The following is an 8,167-nucleotide window of genomic DNA, read 5'->3' as shown; positions in this document are numbered from 1 at the left end:
TAATTTGTGTATCTAATTTATTTATTTATTTATTTATTTATTTATTTTTAAGATTTCAAACTCTAAAAAGTGACAAAATCCTTGAGAGCTATTATGGTGAAATAAGTTCCTTCACGTGGCCTGTTGATCGACATTTCCAGGGGTACTTGTAAACAAACTTGGTTTTCATACATTTTATCTGGGCTTGGGCTACAGCTTGCCCTGTGACTGGTATGCACCTTGAAGGGATTGGTCAGTAGACTTTATAAATGAGGTGACTATAGCTTGCTATGCAAATGAAGTGTCTTTAGTCTGCTGAGATGAGATTGGTCAGTTTGTGCCCCTGATGGAAGGGTCCATGCCTTAAAATGGTGGAGTTATGTATATGAGCAGTCAATCCTACAGAAGTTTTTCAAACAGAGTGAAGCAAGAAGAAAAGTAGAAGAAAGAAAGATGAGAGAAGAAGCGGAGAAATAAGAGGCAAGGAACCTCCTAAAAGAGCTGTAACACAGGTCAAGGGCTGTAACACTGAAGACAGCAAGAGGCCCAAAAATAGGACCAGTGGCAGTGGCAGAGCAAGTAGCAACTGACCCAAAGGGGCCCAGGGCTGAATTAGTGGTGACAGACTAAGAGTGGTCTGTCCTCAAGATGCTAAGAGGAGCCTATCCTCAGGGAGCCATGATGAGGTCTGCATAACCATGAAGAACTGACAGAGCTGCTCTTCACTGAATAAGGAAGACTTTGTCTTCATGCTTCCTGTTTTGGTTTTCTACTGCTGCTACAACATATATATCACAGACATACCACACACAGGGATTTATTCTCTTACAGTTTAGGAGGCTAGAAGTCCAAGTTCAAAGTGCCAGCTCTAGGGGCTGGGTGGAGGTCCCTTGACCTTGGACTGCAGCTCTGCCTCTTGCTCCCAGCTCACTGAAGTTGGAGACTTCTCTTAACTCAGGCAGCTGCTGGCTGCTGAGGCTGACAAACCCAAGGTTGACAAGTAAAATGGTACAGTCCCAAGATAAGCAGACAACATGGCAGGCCACTGGTTCAAGTCCAGGAACAATCCTAAGATCAGCAGGCAGAATGGTGGGACACTGAGATGAATATTCAGCCAACTGCGGGATCCAGATGTGCCAAAAGCTCAGAGATTTTTCTCAAGGCTTCTTCTAATATGCTAGAAACAGACCACATACTTAAGGCAGCTACTCAGCTGCTCTCAGCAGATCCCATCATGAAGTTGATTACCACTCTTATCACATCCAGCTGCCTGGCCACTCAAAACCAGGTCCATCCAAGTAGACACATAACCTTAACTATCACACTTCCTGATTACGATCCTGAGTCATAACCTGTTGATACTGATCCTGAGTTGTAACCTATTACTTCCTTAACAAACTAGTTGATTGTGAGGATAATCTGAGTTCTGTGTGGCTATTATAATGGATTATTGAACTCAGAAAAGAAGTAGAGTACTATGGAAGTTATATTATGCAGTTATTTTATGCAGAATCTGTGCCTGACTTCAACAGAGCAGGTCTTGGAAATAATCACTAGTGGGCAATGTGAGGCAGTAGAGAAAAATGGAAAGCCTGATATGAGCTTTTTGTGGTTAGTTTATTAAATATAATGCCATTATAAGGTATTATTAGTGCACCAATTCAGTAATTCATAAATTTTAATTCGTTTTACTTTTTTATGTTCATATATAAAAATTTAGACTTTTTGAGGTAGAACTAGCTTCTGTTTTCAATTTTAATCCATTTTTTTTTCAGTCTGTTGATTTTCACCCTTATCTTTATAATTTCCTTCTTTTCATTTATACAGGGGTTAATTTTTTTTTAACTTTTGTTCTCTTATTCATTTATTTCTTAGCTTCTTGATGTAGAATCTTAGAACATTAATTTTAAACACTTTTTCTTTTCTAATAAATCATGTAAAATATGCATTTCCTTCTAAGGACTGCTTTAGTTGTGTCCTGCAAATTTTGATATGCTGTGTTTTCAATATTATTAGTCCAAAATCCATTCTAGTCTTCCTTGAGTAACCTTCTCTTCCATGAGTTCATTAGAGGTTCATTATATATATCTGGAAATTTTCCAGATGTGTGGAAATTAAACATTGTCCTTTGTAAATATGTGTGTACACACACACACACACACACATACATATACATCTATATATTATTTCATTTTTATGTGTCACTGGTATTATAATAATATTTGCTATCTTAATACTTGCCATCAAGGTGGCTCTGACCCATAGAGACAGGTACAGCAGAACAAAATTTTTCCTAGTCCTGTGTCATTCTCACAGTCATTGCTATGTGTTAACCTATTGTTGCAGCTACTATGTCAATCCATTTCACTGAGGATCTCCCTCTTTTATCAGTTACTGTTTATTTTACCAAGCTTTATGTCTTTCTCCAATGATTGGTCTTTCCTGATGACATGTTCAGTAAAAGAAGGCAAAGTCTCACCCCCTTGCTTCTAATGAGATATAAATATATAGTAAATAATGTTATTTAAATTTTTTTCCCCAACTTTTATGGTTCAATATAAGACTCCAATTAATTTTTGTATATTTATTTTGTATCTTGTGACTTTATTAAACATACACATTTTCTAGTAACCTTAGATTTCTTAAGATTTTCACATAAACATTGTTTTCTTCAAATAAAGATAGCTTTACTTCATCTTAAGGAGCTCTGAAGGTGTAGTGGTTAAGGGGTTTAGCCACCAACCAAAAGGCCAGTGATTTGAACCCAGCAGCTGCTCAACAGAGGAAAGATGAGGCAGTGTGTTTCCATAAAAATTTACAGCCTTGGAAACCCAATGAAGGTAGCTATGAGTTGGAATTGACTGGATAACAGTGAGTTTTTTTTTTTTTTTTTCTGGTTACCTCATACTTGCCAATTTATATTCTCTCTCTCTTTTTTTTTTTTTGTCATAGAACATGTGTTTTGTTTATGTGTCATAGAACATATATGATATAATTTCTATCTTTTTAAATGTGTTGTTGTTGAATATTCCATATGCAATTGAACAGGATGAGCATTTTGCTGAGACTGGATATGTGTTTTCTAAGTGTTAGTTAAGTCAGGTTATGTAATAATGCTTTTCACATTTTCTGGATCCTTTCTGAATTTTTTCCCAACATATTCTATCAATTATGGAGAGAGAGGTACTATAGTTTCCATCTCTAATTATGGACATGTCTGTTTTTGCTTTCATGTCCGTCAAATTTTGCTTCATGTATTTTGAAATTGTTTTTCCACACATTCTTGTCTTCTTTGTGAATTAAGTCTTTTTATCTTTTTAAAAATGTCTCTTTTAATCCATGGTCATAGTAGTGCTTAAGGCATTTGACTGCTAACCAGATGGCTGGGGTTCAAACCCACCAGCCACTCCTTGGAAGGCAGGCTGGGCAATCTATTTCCATAGAGATACCACCTTGGAAACCCAAGGAGGGGTAACTATGAGTCAGAACTGACTCATGACAGTGAGTATTGTGTTGTATTATACATATTCCTTTTCCTAAATTCCACTCTCTCTGACATAAATATAGATAATTATAGCCACTTCAGTCTTCTAATGTTTAATGTTTACATGCAAAGAATTTTTCATTCTTTTATTGTTCATTAATTATTAACTTATTTGTGGGTTTGTAGCTAAAGAGATTTTTTTTTTCCTTTTAGTTATCAAGTTTTATACTATTTCTTTTTCGAAGTCTGAACACATCTGCTTCATAAAATTGGAAACAACTTAGAAAATGACCTAAGAATGGGCAGCAAGGTGGGAAGCAGGGAGAGGACAAAATAAATAAATAAATAAATAGGCAAAGGGGACCAGAACAGATTGAGGAGTCAGCTGCAGGGACCCAGTTAAAAGAGGGAACCCAGGCCATGCCCCACAAGGAGTGAGGCGGGAAGGCAGGGAGAGGACAGAAAAGGCAAAGGGGATAGGAACAGATGGAGGAGTCAACCACAGGGAGCCAGGTGAGGAGAGGAAACACAGACCATCCCCTATAAGCAGTGAAGCAGAAGCAGGGAGAGGGCAGAAAAGGCAAAGGGGACTAGAACAGATCAAGGAGTTAGCCTCAAGGATCCAGGTAAGGGTGGTTGGAGGGGTTTCCAACAGCTAAGGAAGACAAATTTGTTTGTTGGTTTGTCCTATTGTGGTGATGTGTTGCTGTGAGTCTTGAGGCTGTGCCACTGGTGTTTCAAACCTAGTGAGGTACACCTGTTGCACAGGTATCAACCGAGCTTACAGGATGAGACAGACAAGGAAGAAGGAGGAGGCCATCCACTTTTCAAAGAATTGGACAAGGAAAACCTTCTGAATAGCAGAGAAACACTGTCTGATACATTATTGTGCAACTTCATGAATAGTACAGAAACATTTTCCAATGCAGAGGAGGAAGATGAGTCACTTAGCTTAGAAGGCTCTCAAAATAGGACTGGGAAAGAGCTACATTATCAGAGTAAAATCAGCCTTATTCATATGGATAAGGTAAAGCTTTCAAGACCTCCATTTGCTGATGTGGCATCCCTCAAATTGAGGAGAAACAGCAGCAAACTTCCATAAATAATCAGAGGATGGAATGTACAAAGTAAGAATCTAGGAAAATTGGAAGTTGTCAAAAATGAAATGGAACACATAAGGATTGATATCCTAGGCATTAGTGAGCTGAAATGGACTGACTGATTTTGACCATTTTGAATCAGACAACCATATGATCTAATATGCCGGGAATGACAGTTTAAAGAGGAATGGCATGGCATTCATCATCACAAAGGATGTTTCAAGATCTGTCCGGAAGTACAATGCTATCAGTGATAGAATAATATCCATATGCCTACAAGGAAGACCCATTAATACGACTATTATACAAATGTATGCACCAACCACCAAAGCCAAAGATGAGGAAATTGAACATTTTTATCAACTTCTGCAGTCTGAAATTGACCGAACTTGCAATCTGGATGTGTTAATTATCACTGGTGACTGGAATGCAAAAGTTGGAAACAAAGAAAAATCGCAGTAGTTGGAAAATTTGACCTTGGTGACAGAAATAATGCTGGAACTCACATGGTAGAATTTTGCAAGACCAACAACTTGTTCATTGCAAACACCTTTTTTCAACAACACAAATGGTGGCTTTACACATGGACTTCACCAGATGGAACATACAGGAATCCGATTGACTACATCTGTGGCAAGAGGCGATGGAAAAACTCAATATCTTAAGCCAAAACCAGGCCAGAAGCTGATTGTAGAACAGACCATCAACTGTTCATATGCAAGTTCAACTTGAAGTTAAAGACAATTAAAACAAGTCCACAACAGCCAAAATATGATCTAGAATATATCCTTCCTGGATTTAGAGACCATCTAAAGAATAGATTTGATGCATTGAACACCAATGACCGAAAGCCAGATGAATTATGGGAAGATATCAAGAACATTATCCATGAAGAAAGCAAGAGGTCACTAAAAAGAGAAGACCAAAATGGATGACAGAAGAGACTCTGAAACTTGCCCTTGAGCAGAGAGTAGCTAAAGCAAATGGAAGAAATGATAAGATAAAAGAATTGAACCAAAGATTTCAAAGAGCAGCTCAAGAAGATAAAGCCAATTACTATAATGAAATGTTCAAAGACCTGGACTTGGAAAAACAAAAAGGAAGAATATGTTCAACATTTCTCAAGCTGAAATAATTGAGGAAAAAAATTAAGCCTTGAGTTGCAATATTGAAAGATTCTAAGGGCAAAACACTGAGTGATGCAGGGAACATCAAAAGAAGATGGAAGGAATATACTGTACCAAAAAGTACCAGTACCAAAAAGGAGTCACTGTACCAAAAAGAACTGGTCAATCTTCATCCATTTCAGGAGGTGGCATATGATCTAGAACCAATGGTACTAAAGGAGTAAATTGAAGCTGAAACGAAGGAATTGGTGAAGAACAAGGCTCCAGGAATTGACGGAATACCCATTGAGATATTTCAGCAAACGGATGCCACACTGGAGGCACTCACTCAGTTATGCCAAGAGATTTGGAAGACATCTACCTGGCCAACTGACTGGAAGAGATCCATATTTGTACCCATTCCAAAGAAAGGTGATCCCACAGAATGTGGAAACTATCTAACAATATCATTAATATCGCCCACAAGTAAGATCTTACTGAAAATAATTCAAAAACGGTTGCAGCAGTATATTGACAGAGAACTTCCAGAGGTGCAAGCTGGATTCAGAAGAGGATGTGGAACAAGGGATATCATATCTGCTGTCTGATGGATCTTGGCTCAAGACAAAGAATACCAGAAAGATGTTTACTTGTGCTTTATTGACTATGCAATGGCATTTGATTGTGTGGATCATGAGAAATTATGGATAACATTGAGAAGAATGAGAATTCCTGAACACTTGATCGTACTCCTGAGGAACCTGTACCTTGACAAGGAGACTGTCATTCTCATGGAACAAGGGGACACTGCATGGTTTAAAATCAGGAAGGAAGTGTGTCAGGGTTGTATCCTTTCCCCATATTTATTCAATCTATATGCTGAGCAAATAATCTGAGAAGCTGGACTATATGAAGAAAAACATGGCATCAGGTTTGGAGGAAGAATCATTAACAACCTGAGATACACAGATGATACAACTTTGCTTGCTGAAAGTGAGTATGACTTAAGGCACTTACTGATGAAGATTGAGGAACATAGTCTGCAGTATGGATTACATCTCAATATAAAGAAGACAAAAATACCCACAACTGGAACAATAAGTATCATCATGATAAAAGGAGAAAAGTTTGAGGTTGTCAAAGATTTTACATTGCTTGGTTCTACAATCGATGCCAATGGAAGCAGCAGTTAGGACATTAGATGATGTGTTGCACTGGGTAGGTCGGCTGAGAAGGAACTCTTTCAAGTGCTGAGGAGCAAGGATGTCCCCTTGAGGACTAATGTGTGCCTGACACAGGCCATGATATTTCCAATCACCTCGTATGCATGGGAGAGCTGGAAAATGAATAAGGAAGACCGAAGAAGACTTGATGCATTTGAGTTGTGCTGGTGAAGAATGCTTTTGGACTGCCAAAAGAACTAACAGATCTGTCCTGGAGGAAGTGCAGCCAAGATACTCCTTGGAAGAGAGGATGGCCAGACTTCGTCTCACCTACTTTGGTCATGTTGTCAGAGGGCATTTCCTGGAGAAGGATGTCATGCTTAGTCAGGTGGAGGGACGACGAAAGAGGGGAAGGCCTTCAATGAGATGGATTGACATGGTGGCTGTGACAATGGGCTCAAGTATAGCAAGGATCATGGAGCTAGCACAGGATCAGGTGGTGTTTTGTTCTGCTGTGCATGGGGTTGCTATGAGTTGGAAGTGACTCGACAGCACCTAACAACAACAACAATTGTTTCCAGTGGGATAGTAGGTCTGGAACCAGTTATTCCCTCCTAGTTGAAGTTTTTCACCATGTTTTTACCTTCAGTTGTTGAATACATGCATTTAACCTTGTCACCACTATGTTAATGACCATTCTGCCTCCAAAACACACCACATTTTTATCTCTTGGCAATAACCCTTCCACATTGAGAGACTGTTTACATTTTCTTTTATGATTCCAAATGTAACGTGTATTACCTATATACAATTGACTTTTATCATCAAGAAGTATTATAAAAACATGCTTACATGGGTAGGGGGAGGGATATACCAGAAGGATATATGACCAGCATGATAACATTGGAAAATGAGAGGACACCGAACTATGCACATAAGTGATAGACGACAGATGCTAAAACCAACCAATGTGTCCACAATACCACATTGCCATTAACACCAAACACTAGGTTATACAGTTAAACACATAAACATCTGAGATAATCAGACAGGGGTCAGTGAATAGAGGTATATTCTAGACCAAGGATAGACTCAGCTGAGGCTAATCTTATACAGATACAAGTGATACAAAATACCTGCAGTCCTTACAGAAACAATAGGAGACAGACACAGAGTAATCCCTCACAGACATCCCGACACTATGGGAGAGAGATCCAATAGAGCTACTACCTCAGGACCATAGTACTGGGGGACACCAAACTCAATTGGCACAACAAAATACATAAAAGAATTGCTCCACATCCTACATTGGTGAATAACAACTGGGGTCTTAAA

This window comes from Orycteropus afer, unplaced genomic scaffold (assembly GCF_000298275.1).
Source record: "Orycteropus afer afer isolate SDZICR_OR568_19922 unplaced genomic scaffold, OryAfe1.0 scaffold00022, whole genome shotgun sequence".
In the NCBI taxonomy this organism is placed as follows: domain Eukaryota; kingdom Metazoa; phylum Chordata; class Mammalia; order Tubulidentata; family Orycteropodidae; genus Orycteropus; species Orycteropus afer.
Note: the sequence above shows the minus strand (reverse complement) of the source record.